We start from the raw sequence: 13521 nt of genomic DNA on the forward strand, positions 1-13521 counted from the left end.
TTCTTTTCCTGCTAAGCTGATATACATGTTTAGGTCTTAGCACTCAGCTCCCTTGAGGAACAGTACTGTCCTAGCATTGTATTAAGTCCATGTATTGCCAGACACATAATTTCTTGTCATTATTTGCACAGCCAGACAAGGAATGTGTGCAGAGGCTGAGGTGGATAAGCACCTAGACAGAAATCTCATTTGTCAGATGGAGAATGGTCCTTTGAATTGAAGGTGAAACAGGCAAGGGAATTTTGGGATTGTTGTATCTGGCAAAGAAATCGAGCAGCTCCCACTCAACTGCTCTAACCAACAAATGGTGAACTGTAAACAAACCCTTTGTTCACAAGCAGGAAGACAGCACTTCAGTGTGGCTAAGTGGATGTTTGAGCTCTGTCAATCTTTGCCATGCTGAGGCCCAGCAGATTCAGGTCATCCCAATCCAGGAGACACAATATAAGCGCTACTGGTACTTCCTTAAGAAGTGGGAACTGTGGATTTGACCCCACCTGGACTGGGAGGCCCTGGGTACCAGGTCATGTGCTTTCAGGCTGAACATATCATGCTCTTGGGCAGTTACATACACTGGCACTAACTCCTAGTGTGGTCAGGTTTTAAAAGATGGTGGTTATAGCTACATTGTGTGGGAAGAGTCCTGTCAGCGTGTCAGGCATCCTTAGCAAGTGCTTACAAGGCCAGATGAATGTCTTGTTTCTGAATGTCAGCCAGGGTTTGGCAGGGGCGGATGTCAGGCCACTTGCAGCAGGGCAGTTTTAGACTTGCACATGCAGCTTAGGCCCTTTCAAATGTGGCTGCCAGACACCTCCTGATATTTAAATGCCTTCAGGATGAAGTAGCTAAGTAAGCAGCAGGGCTTGAGGGGGGCAGTGTGATTACAGTTTGAAATACTGATGCTTGTAATCTGTCCCATTTTCTTTCCCTACTGAAAAGAAATGGACCTCATGAGTGGCAGGCTGGGTACATAGAGTTCGCCAGTGCCAGGAAAGAAGGGTAGGTGATAACCTGCTGTGAAGTGATGGATTGTCATAGTGGGAGAAAGAAAGCTTAAATCCTCTTTGCAAAAGTCCTTGCACTCATGAAGTGACTGAAGACAGTATCCAGATAGCTGCAGCCTGACTATTCTCATTGCCTCTGAATTGTTAATTCTCTTGGTCCTCCGCAGTCAGTTGCTGCCTTGTGTGCAGTTTCACTGCAACTGTCCTGGGCCTCACTCTGGGTGCCAGGGTGTGGGAGGTGGGAGCCCCCCCTCCATTTGCTGGGACTGCAGGGAGTGGGGTGGCCCTCGCTCCCCGAGAGGCTGCAGGAGTTAAATTGGAGGCAAAGAGGGAAGGAAGAGCGCCTGGGCCTTGTCCTTTGGCTCTCGCGGCAGCAGCTCCCGTGTCCAGCGGGCTGTCCCCGTGTCCAGCGGGCTGTCCCCTCTCCCGGCCGCGGCGGCCTTGCCCGGCTGTGCTGAGGGGCGAAGGGGGGGCTGCTCCTGGGTGCCTCTCGCAGTCCGCAGCCCCGCGGCAGAAGAATACGATGCCGATCGCATCCTTTCCCTCAGTCCCCCGCCCTCTATAAATAACTCTGGCTGAGCTGACCTGTCAGATTCCCCCGGCAGAGCGGATCCCCTGACCCGGGCCGCCTGCAGTGGAAAGTCTGAATGCAAAACATACCGTAGTAAAAATAGAGCTGCCGGGGAGCCCGGCCGGCAGGTCCCGGCGGCTCTCGGGCCGCACCGGGCCCGGCTCCCGCTGTCCCCTGGGCGCTCCCGGCAGCTCTACTGAGAGCTCCCCCCACTCCTAAATCTGTGTACGCTTTAATGCCCCAGTGAATGCTTTTGTCTCTGTCAGATGGAAGCATAATTCATTTTTGCTGTGAACAGATAGTTCCGAGTAGCATTTTTAATTTCAGCTTGCCTTTCTAACCAGCAAAGATGAAAGAAATACAAAAAATGGTTAATTTCCTAAATGTAAAAATAATGAGATGACTGTCAAGCAAGAGATTCTCATTTCAAAAAGAGGTGAGAATGTTGCTACCTCTGAAGTCTAAATTAGATTCCATCCTGTGTCTACCCTGTGCATACAGCTGCTCCCCTGAAGGGATAGATGCTCCTTGGCTATGGTTTCAAGACATTATAATTTAAAGCAGTACTTGTAACTATATTGTGCATATATTATTTCTGGTTATTTTACCTGTGAAACTTGAATATCTGGGGGTTAAAGCCAGCAAAAAATGACCAAAAAATGCTGTCTAATGCTACTGGTTCATCCATGTCACAGTTGTTGGCCCTCAGTGCCCTTCAGGGCACAGCCGACTCTTAAGGGTGATGGTGGCCTGGCCTCAGCCCACAGCCAAGATTTTAAAGATTTTTTTAAAAGATTTTATTTCCATTCCACATGTCCACTTGCTCTCTCCCTACCCCATCCTGTGGGATGGGGAAGAAAACAGAAAGAATGAGAAAGCTAACAGGTCAAGATAAAGGCTGGGAGATCCCTTCGTGGTCACTATCATGGACAAAACAGACTTGAGTGGAGTAAATTAGTTTATTACTGATTAATACATATTGACTGACTCAGATATTGTGAAACAAAAAGAAAAAATGAAGCAAGCATTAAAACACCTCAGGAAAACACCTCTCACTTCCCAGACCTCTCAGCTTCCCTTCAGACTCCTCTCCTTCCCCCTTGTTATCGCCACAGTTGGCAGTCAGTCCCTTCAGTGAGGCAATGAACAGTGCAGGGAAGGACTGTGGTTCTCTTCTGCTCCTTCATTCTTACTCATCCTCTGCTCTGGTGTGGTTCCTCTGTGGGCTGCAGTCCTTTAGGAGGGAGTATCTGCTCTACCATGGAGCGTGTACTTCTCTGACCTTGGTGTTTGCTCTGCTGTATCTCACTCTTTTCCTGCTTCTCTGCCTGTGTGGTGCATGTGCCCTTTCTTAAATACTTTCTCATGGAGGCACCATCAACTTGGTTGATGGGCTCAGCTGTGTCCCGTGTTGTGGATCCAGGTGGAACTGGGCATATGTGGCACACAGCAGCTCCTGCTCTCTTCTCAAGGAGGCCAAACTTGCAGTCCCCCCACTGCCAACAGCTTGCCACCTACATGGATATCCATGTAATTGGGACACAAGTGGTGGCCAGGGTACTGACCAGAGTAGCAGTGTTGCCTCTGTGGTTTTCTGCTTCCCTGTCCCTCTTCCCCTATCCCTAAATCATGAAGGAGTGAAAATAACCCAGCCATCCTTCCGTTCCTTTTCATCATTTCTGTCATTAGAATGGAACCTTTGCACCATCTGCTTGTTTGGGTGCCACACAGTTTACAGTTCTCTAGTTTTTTTGAGTTGTTTCCAGCATAAGGTAGCTTTTTAGCACGTTGACCTGTAGAAACTGAATAGAGGCTGAAAATCAGATACTGACAGAGCTGCTTTTGAATGGTGAAGTTTGTGCTGTGATGGTTCAGGTGCTGCCCCTGGGGGACAGCTCCTGTAAGTCTGTAGGAAAAAAGACTGTCAGGTTGCATCACTGCAGGTGCTCCTGTAAGCTATTACTCTTCCAGAATTCCAAGGCCAACTTTTTCTTGCAAAAGAAGTATTTTGTATGTTGAACATTTAATTATCTTCACCTAGTTCTTTAAGGGAAAGGAAGTGAAGGTAGAGTTTCCTTTTTTTAGGACTGCATCAGATTTCATCTACTCCAATTCATGTGTTGTAGTTCAGGGAGATTCCAGTATTCAGTGTATGGTGCTCTTGCTTTGGGACTGGTTGGTGATTGTCAGAGTCTGTCTTTCCTTTCTTCCCTTCCTAAAACATGTAACACTCAGTTCTGCCATTTACAGAACCCGGTGTTTTAAAAACGAATGTGCTAGAATCTTTCAGAACCGATTTGTTTGATGCCAGAGAGAGATTTCACTTGGCAGTGATTTAGCAGTAGTAGTAACTGCCCAGAGCAATTCCTATTACTGTTCATCACCTCAAAAGAACTCCTAGTTTCAAAATAGCCTATACTGTCACTCTAATATTATTGAAAATTTCTTGATAACATCAAAGATTCAGGAAGCATTTCCTAAGGAAAGAGACTCTTATTTTGCCCCTTTTTTGCCTCTGAGTGAAGCAGTGAGAAATTGCTTATGTGCTCCTTGCATTGTTCCTCTCACTAATGATTTCAGAAAGCCGCCAGGTCTTTCTCTTGGGAATAAAACCTCTGGTAGGTAGCATTGAGGAGTTTTCCATCCCACATCTCTGAGTCCTGCAGCTCTGCATGGATGTGATAGTCCAGCAGATAGCTGTAATACACAATCATGTTTTCTCCTGACTTCTGTGGGACAGCGGAGCAACATGGACATGTTTTCCATTGCTGCCGCTTTTGCTATCATATTTTTTACTGGGTGGATTACTTTGCCTGTGGTAAAGTTGTCCTGAAACCAGTGGCACCTGGAGATTATTGAAGCAGCACAGGCTACGTTTCTCAGGCTTTTCCCAGCCTTCTGCATTTTCACATCTCCCGGAAGGAACACAGACAGCTGAGCCCACCTTGCCTTAACAACCTTTCCTTTTTTGCCATGAGCGACAGATGTTGCTGAGAGATACTTTATTGTTTGAAAAAGCTAGTTCTGTGCATCTGCAAATATTGCCTAAATTGATAATATATCTGAAATAATATTAGGAACTGTAGAGTAAGTAGCTATCTTTCTTCTTCTTTTTTTTCTTACATTGCCTTTCAATATGCAGCAACTACATAGCAGAATTAGGTAGTAAATGCCTTTCATAAGCTTTGTTTCATCCTGCTCAGCCATTTTAAGGGTGTTAGCTTAAATAATTTGAAGTGCATGTAGACAAGCCTGGAAAGGAAGTCTGAAATGATGATTGAATGTATTTAGAAGTTGTTAACAAATCCTTTTCCCTATAAAGTGAGAGGTATGGAATAGTGTTGATGGTATGAGATGGTTTGGATGGTTTGAGACTCCAGATGGTTTTCATTTGCTTTTTCCTTATCATGGATGGGATTATTCTATGACTCTTGGAGTTTTCCAAAGAAAATGTGAATGGAAGGAAATCTGGCATCTGTTCTAGGGATGACAAATTGAATATTTCTAGCCATAAATACAGTAGAATTTTTATTATTTGATGAAATAATCAGATTGTTATTGTCTCAGTGACTTAGATGGATGTTTTTATCCCATAAATCTTTATGTGATCTGTAAAGCTTAATTATTATATCAAAGTCCTAGTCAAATATATACACCAATGTGAGTGCCTTGTTAACCCACTTGATCTTTTCTGTATTGGCTCATTTCTTTTGTAAGTTCAGCAATATTGAATAGTTTTAATCTCTAGTCACCTCTCCAGTTATTTCTGCCTCAATGTCCTGGTAGTTTCAAAAAATATTCTTCCTTTTCTTTATTTTCTTTTACTGAAGCAAAATGTTCAAAGATGACATGTTTCTGAACAAAGTGGTACCCTACTGAAAAATGAATGAGTCGCCTCTAAATTTTTTAGGTAGTAGGTTATCGACCTTTGTGATATTGCATAACCCCATTTTCATCTTTTGGCGGAGGTCAAATAAAAATCCAGCTATACTGTACAGATAAGGCTTTGACACTAAATCAAATCCTTTCCTTTGACTGATATTACTGTTGGCCTTATCTTTGGCCCAAGGGTTAGTATCTTTTTAAATCATAATTCAGAAAAAAAATCAGTAAAGTTAACATTATACATTCAAATTCTAAATTTTAATTTCTTCTAGGTAGATGCTTATAGTTGAAGAATAATTATGCATTTTTAATGAAAAAAATGATTAAAAGTGCATGAAAGATAAAGAGACAAGTGCTTTTAAAAAGATTCCTGCAATTTTTTAGCTTGCATTCTAATTTACCATCTAGTTAATGTAATTGAAAGCTTCTGATTTCAAATGGGCTTAGCAGTTGTATAATCAGCAGTAGGCATTGCACAGAGGGTTAAACCCTACTGATGAGGCATTAACAGGAAAAAAAGGTATCTCCAATTATGAGCTCGTAACTACTTTGTGTGGGGTGGGGCTTCTGATGGCATTTCTACATAGGCAGTGGGTGACTGATACACTGAATGTGAGCCACAAGACAGGCAGGATTTCCTTTTGCCCTTTCTAGTTTTCCAGGCTTGAAAGATTCTTGTAAGAGGAAGTTTTCAACTAACAGTATCCCTCCACCCCCTCAAAATGTTTTTGTTTTTTTCCAATTTTTTTTTTTTAATTGTCAGAAAGTAGGCCACTAAGATTTGTCTGTTGTGTTTTTTTTATGGTTTTCAAATTTGCCTTTCTTATGCTAGTGGCTCTTCTGCAGACATCTACTCATTGAATTCCCAGCTAGGCAGGAACCTGAAGAGCGTACTGTGTTACTTACTCCCTGCTTGCTGGGTTGTGATTGTCAGCAGTGTGTAGCCAGAGGCTTGCCATCGCTGTTCAGCATGCTTAGCTCAATGCAATGAACATCTGGGTAGTCAGGAAAGCATTAAAATAGTCTCTCTGTGTGTTCAGAAAAACAGCACGGCGCTGTGGAAACTTCCATGAGTAATTTTTGCAAGCCGTAGCAACTTAAAGAAAACTAAGAACCCCTAGAGCATGAATTCTGCATTAGCTAAAGAGTATTTTCCCCAGAACAATTTCCCACTGCTTGTGCAAGTGAGCTGAATGGATGTTCGTGTTCTGGCACTGAGAAGTAACAGATAATGCTAACCATAGTCTAATCCTTAAAATTACTGCCTTTCATACACACTTCAGTTTTTAAAAAATCTTTGCTATCTTCCATATGTTTACTGAACCTTGCCCATTTTATGAGGAATGGCTGCATCACACATCTTTGTCACCAGCTGTGAGTAATAAAAGAGAGAACTTTTATTACTCTAAATAAAATTGCATCACAGTGATGCACTTACTACAAGTAGTAAGTGTGCTATCAGGTGTACTATTTCCTTATCTGAACATTCTTGAGAATTCAACAAGGTTCCATTGTAAATGTGGGAAGTATCCCCATGGTAGTTTTACCTTTACATCAGTGAAATGATAAATAATTGTAAATATGTACAATATATAACAAAGTATGTAAACAATTAGCATTTATGCCAAAACAAAATCATTATTCAGCAGCACTTCTTTTTAAAAATGAAGGGATCGCAACATAAGAGTGATACTACTGTTCTCTAGTAATGATAAATATCCTTTTTCCCTGTTTTCTAATTCAAGTTTTGAAGACAGATTTGTACTGACTGTATATGTTGGCTAATGGTGTGTCTAGTTCTTATTTACAATGAGATGGAGAACAGTTATTGCTATCACACATGGAATCCATGGAAATCCTTTCTTTTCCACTTCCATCTTTTGCATGAGATGTTAAGCATAGATCACTTGTAATGGAGAGTCAAGGTCAAGAGTTTGCTTGTCAATAGCTTTCTGATGCCTAAATAAAATATTTTTTGGGAGACCAATTATTAAATTATTTATGTTTATTTTGATATCAAATAGCTGTTTTTCAAAGTGCCTTTATAGTCCACTACATTGTCAGGATAGAACAGTGTATTCTTTCCCTGAAGAGCTAGATGAAATGAGAATAAGCTCAGAACTCCAAACTTTCATGTTTATGCTTCAAGCAAAAGAATCTGGCCTCTAGCACCAACCAAATACTTACTTTGGAAAGATATGCCCAGCTTTATATGACATCTCCCTTAGTGGGATACTCTATATTTTGGATTGGTTAATTTAATGGAAGAGAAGGGAGGTCTGATTGTCCAAATGGACTTCTAATGGATTATGTGAGCAATTTGTATTTTGTCTGAGGATATGGAATTCCCTGGGAGAAGTTACAAGATTACAATAAACTTGAACTATCAGGAAAATAGTGCATTTTATTGGCAAATAACTTTGTGATGATAACATACTTTTCATGTTTGCTGATTTGCTGTATGAAAAGGGTTGTTTGTTTGGGTTTTTTTCCTGCCTTCTGTATGAAAAGGTGTTTGGTTTGTTGTTTTTTTTTTTCTACTTTACTGCATGAGAAGATTTTACCCCCTCTAAATGGCACTATTTCCTTTTAGAATAACTATGACACTACTGTTCTTCAATTTGTGTACACTAGAATTTGGGTACTGCTTGTAAATGCAGACAAAAGCTGCTTAGGATCCAGTTTCTTATGCTACCTTTACATTTATTTGTCAGCGTCCATTTCAGTTTGGCTCTCTAATTCCTCTGACACTGAAAATGAAATATTCTGCAAATTTTTGCCTATATGTGTTTTTAGTATGTGACTTTGTACCTCTGGAGGATTTATCTCACACTTTCTACTTGTTACAATGACTATTGAAGTATGATGTTATATTTTTTTGACAATAAAGTAGTCGAATGGAGGTGCATTGCTGCCTCCTAGTATTCATGTAAACAGGACAGAACTGATAAAAACTGTAGGCCATTTTCAGCTTCTGTTACTCATTACCAGGCCTTAGAATATTATGAGTTGATCAGAAAAGGCTGTAAGAATGAGTATGGTTAAATTGATATATATATGTGGTGGTTTGTGCTTAAACATTGACACTTCACATGCTCAGTTTTTGCTCTGTAGCCATAACAGATGGGAACCATCTTCCTCTAATGGCAAAGGAAAAGCTGTAATGGCTGGTATGGTCATGTCAGTTCAGTATCTAGAGATTTAAGACCAGCATCATAAAAGCAGATGAAATCGCAAGACCTGACAACCAAGCACTGCTTCAACATTAGAGAGGAACAGTATCAAGGATATGGAAAGAGCTGCAGATAGTTTTTGTAATCTTACATAATTATTGCTTGGCTGGATAGCAGATTCCTCAGTGGCATTATGTGGACTTCTGAGGGCAATGGCATTATGAGGTGACCTGTTTATTGCCCTCTGACGTTCTTTCTGCATTTCATGTTAGTACTTCTTTCCATTTCTCTCCATTACAAACACTAAATAATGCTTTGGTGTATGGCTTGCTCAACATACTTTAATGCTTCTGATCTAGGAGGTGTCTTCTACATTTCTGCTTAGAGACCCATCATGCACAGAAGATACTGACAGTAGGCAATTAGCTCTAATGATACTCCTTTATTGGGAGAACATCTGTTAGTTCTGTGGTGACAACAGCAGGAGATATTTTTGTCGAGTGCTTATACCATGATTCAGGCTGTTTTATAGACTAGTAACTTAGATACTTTTAGTATCTAAAAGGAAAATTGCATACTGCCATAGGCTTTTCACCCATAAATCTTAATGTAATCTGTCATTTCTCTGCTTTAATATGACAGGCATGTTATTGAAATGACAGCCATGAGATCAGATTCTTTCCATGTCCTGCAGAAAATAAGCTGTGAATTTTGGTCCAATGAATTCTTAGTCTTTTTGCAGTCAGATGGGACTACACACTCTTTTTCATCTTACTTTTTTCTTCCTTCTGTGGTTCCAGAAAATAAACTGAGCGGTCTGATCCAGCAGTCCTAGATACCTAGAATTTTTTAAAAATACACACTGAAATTAGCTCAGAATTTATTTTTAGTCTATTTCCTTTATTGCAGTCATTACTGAAAGAATGCCACTCAGGTTAGCAGTGGTTAATGTAATTTTGTTAGGGACAAAACCTCTTAGCTGTCAGAAGAAATTATCTGATGTTTTTAGGTATCCTCTCTTCTGACTATATTCTTGTTAAATACAAAGCATGTTTGTATTAAAAGCAAATTACTTGTTGCCTTAAAAAACAAACACAGATATTTCCTAACTGCACACAGTATTTAATTCTGAAAATATTTCTTAGATTGAGTTTTCTAATAGCAGTGGTTGGAAGAGAACTTGCACCTGTTCTTCAAGTATTGAGACTATGGTTTAGTCCAGTGCTATAGATTTTTGGCTAAATCTATTTCATTTTGAAATCTTTAACATTTAGGGTTGATTTATTTCAGTGGACAGCTCAAGGATCCTGCTTTTAAGTCTTCTTGTCCTTTCCTTGGAAAGGGAGATATAAGTATCTGCCAGGTACCTCAGACATAGAGAATGAGTCAGAGAAACTGTTAACTACACAAAGAATTGAGGGAGACTGGTTTCTTCTCTCAGCCACTAACCTAGAAGCTTGAAGTGAGCCAAGGAATAAGCATTTTGCACCCCTGTTTCCTTCCATAGGCCCATTTTTATCTGACAATTCCATTATTTATGTCTTTAGTCTATTATTTGTTCCTCTATTCCATTATTCATAAGAACTGAGAGAACAGAGCATGTCTGCAGTTTATGCAGATACCATTGTCATACTAGAGCACTTGAAGCTGGTGCATGTATTCTTTGTGTATTGCAATATTTGGTGGCAAGAGAAAAAGAAATACTGTCAGGGAATATACAACCAGTAGGTGTTCATGTCATTCATGTTTATCTATAGGACACTTTATTAAAGTCTCATTGTTGATATAGGAAACAGCAACACTATCTCTAGTTTTAGTTTATATTCATCAGAGAAATTGACAGAAAAAACCTAATGTAGATGTTCAAGTGATGGAAAATGGTAATATTGGGAAACTAGAAAAAATAATTTATGCTTGCATAGTCACTGATGATGATTTAAACAGGTGTATTGTTTTTCCTGAGGTCTTTTCCTGTAGAAGGGAAAAATATGACATGCTATTTAGTTGCCTATAAATATTTACTTTGCAGTTTTACAGAACACGCAATTCATGGTGCTTAAAGAAGCATATCTTTAACAATACAGCATTCTTTTCTTGAGCAGCCACTGAAAGTAAATTTGGATACAACAGCTCATTTTAAAATCTGTGGCAGTGAGTTGTCAATACAAAGATAGAGATTTATTGCTTTCAGGAGTAGAAAAGAAAGAAAATGTTTGATGTTCTCATTTAGTCTTGAACATTTATGTAAAGTAAGCAGTATTTACAACACTAGTAGACTTTAGAAAACATTTCTCGTGTAAACACAGGATCACTGTTTTAATTGACACACATTTAATGTTTCTGCTAGGTTGACTCTAAGGTTTATATATGACAATGGTGATAACTGCTGTCAGTTAAACACTTGTGCTTGAGATTATTAAGAACTCATGTGCCTCCAAAATAATCAATGTCAACCCCTCTTAACAAAAAGAGTCAAAAAGTGATGATGGGTACTATTTCTGAATGTTTTTTCAAATATTTGAGAACAAAAATTTTGTTCTTTCTCGCTAAGTTTTTACTCCTAAGACAAACTCTTCGTGGAGTCACAGGTCAGAATTTACTTTGTATTACACTAGGTAGAGTTGGACATTTCTGCTTGGGACTTGCAAGAAGTGCATCTTGGTTGGGAGTAATTTCTTTAGGAAAATGAGCTGGATTTAAATTTTGTTTGTCTTGAAGAAACTAAGAATCAGCTCCCAAGTGCCTTGATCACTGAGCTGTGTAGTGATGGTCCGCCTCCTTGTTGTCTGGCTCAGAAGAACCACGTTCTTTTTAATAGAATATCATAAGTTCAAGGCATGGCGTGCTCTGATTCAAGAGGAGTCTGTGTTTATGTGGTTGTGATAGTCTGCTCAGTTGTAGATCTCATTTTTTAACTGCTTCAGGCAAAACAGGGTATTGAACTCAATTGCCCCCTTTCCTGTGGGATCACTGCATCTACTGCATGGTTGTCTGCGCTTTCAGAAGTAATTATGGCAGAGTTTTGGGAGATCTGAGTCCATAGCAGAGTTGTGTTATTCCTCTGTTACCTGTGCTCAGAACTCACAAGGGGACCTAATACACGCTGTGGAAACCCAGGCTGTGGGATTCAGGGAAGCCTGCTATGAGTACAGCAGCTAAAGCTGCTGGATTCCAGCATTACCAGAAGCAAAATGTCAGGCAGACACTGAAGACTTTAATATGACAAGGTAGACAAGTGTGGACTGCAGGAAGTCAAGCAGGTATTGTCTGAATGTTACATGGATTAAAGTTCCTAATATTCACCTAAATCCTTAACTTTATCTGTGACTGAATGTTTTAGATGTCACTTGTGGACAAGGGCATTAATTAAGCTGAGAAGTCCTAAAGTCTTGGTTTGAAACATTTACTACTTCTGAATAAGCTGCTGATTAAGAAAAAATAATTCTGACAACCAATTAAGTCTCTGCAATATTGTTTTTATTTTTTGTGTTGTGGAAGATGAGGATTAGATTACAGACCTTATCATCTCACTCAGATTGTTTCAACAGACACTCTTTGTTCTCATCCTGAGCTGGCTGTTTCAGATTTTCAGATAAATCCAACATCTTTAAGTTTACCATCCTGCTTGCTAGATAAATCTAGTAGTAGGACTGCGTTGAGACTGAATCACTGGAATAGGAGGAAGACTATCAAGGGAGATGCTACTAGCATCTCATACCATACCGATACCATATGCATTTTCAGTGTTAATGTCTTTACTTTGAGCAGTGAAAGTAGGAAAAGAAGTCAAATGGGACAGACACTGCACTGGATGAGTCTCGAAGTGGTCAGATGACGTGATGCTTAGCACTGTCAGAAAAGACACATCTTCACAAATGCAGTTTTCTTGGCTTCTGCTGTCTGTCAAGGGTCTTGCAGTGTCTAGTAACCAGGGGTTTCAGGGGTAGTTGGTAATTCTATTATCAGTAAGGAAAATTACCTTCCAAATAGTCTTTGTGCCATGCTGGAACAGGAGATATTGTAGAATGATAGAAGATAATTCTGCAAATCCTACTTATGCCTGAGGTCTTCTCATTCAGTGCAGAAAATGGGACTGAGGTTGTGAGGTGGTACGAATCCAGTGTCTGCAGCAATTCCTTAAGAAATAGTTCAGCTTTGGTTTATGCCAGTCAGTCTGATGACCTGCTCTTTACAGAAAGGCATGTTCAGCAGAGCCAGCCAAAGGGATAACCCACAGAGACTGGCATTTACAAGAACTAACATTATTTATGTTGTAGACTTCAATCTCTTGAGGTTCTTCGGGGTGAGGCTGTCAGGGTAATGGATGCCTTTACTCTTGCATCCTGACACAACCATCTTTGATGTGATTGATCTTCCTGACAAAGAGGATAAACTATTAGTCATCCTTTGAGAAGACACTGTCTGTAATGAATAAACTTATCATCCAGTTTCACGTTATCACAGGGAAGATTTTATTTCTTGGTCAATTTCAAACAAAGGGGCATTGACTTTGTAACAGTTTCAACCTTGCTATTAAATATTAATTTGGAATTTTGTTTTTGTTTCTGTTTAAAACCAATGACGTTTCTCCAGTATATGTGATCATAGTATTAATGGAGTTAGGTTTAAAAAATATAAAATGCATATTTAGGCTTTTACAGGGGTTTGAATTTTTGTACAGCTCAGTTGAATTCAGAAAATTGTTTTTCTCTATTCTTTTGTATTCCATTCATATAACAGAAAATGTGATTTGCATTATATAAAGTACTTAAAAAAATCAGACATCATTACTGTGCAAATAAGTCTTCTATTGTCACTTAAAGGTTATAATACTATGTTGATTCTTTAATAAAAGAAACAAGAACACAGAGCTCTTGAATAATTAGTA

At 39.6% G+C, this 13521-nt stretch overlaps 1 protein-coding gene across 1 annotated transcript in view; it reads left to right on the top strand.

The window, feature by feature from the left end:
* The window catches only part of CORIN (corin, serine peptidase), a 111423-nt gene that overhangs the window by 2629 nt on the left and 95273 nt on the right, over positions 1–13521 (top strand). The gene's annotated exons all lie outside the window — the stretch shown is intronic.

Source organism: Molothrus ater, chromosome 4 (assembly GCF_012460135.2).
Source record: "Molothrus ater isolate BHLD 08-10-18 breed brown headed cowbird chromosome 4, BPBGC_Mater_1.1, whole genome shotgun sequence".
NCBI lineage: Eukaryota > Metazoa > Chordata > Aves > Passeriformes > Icteridae > Molothrus > Molothrus ater.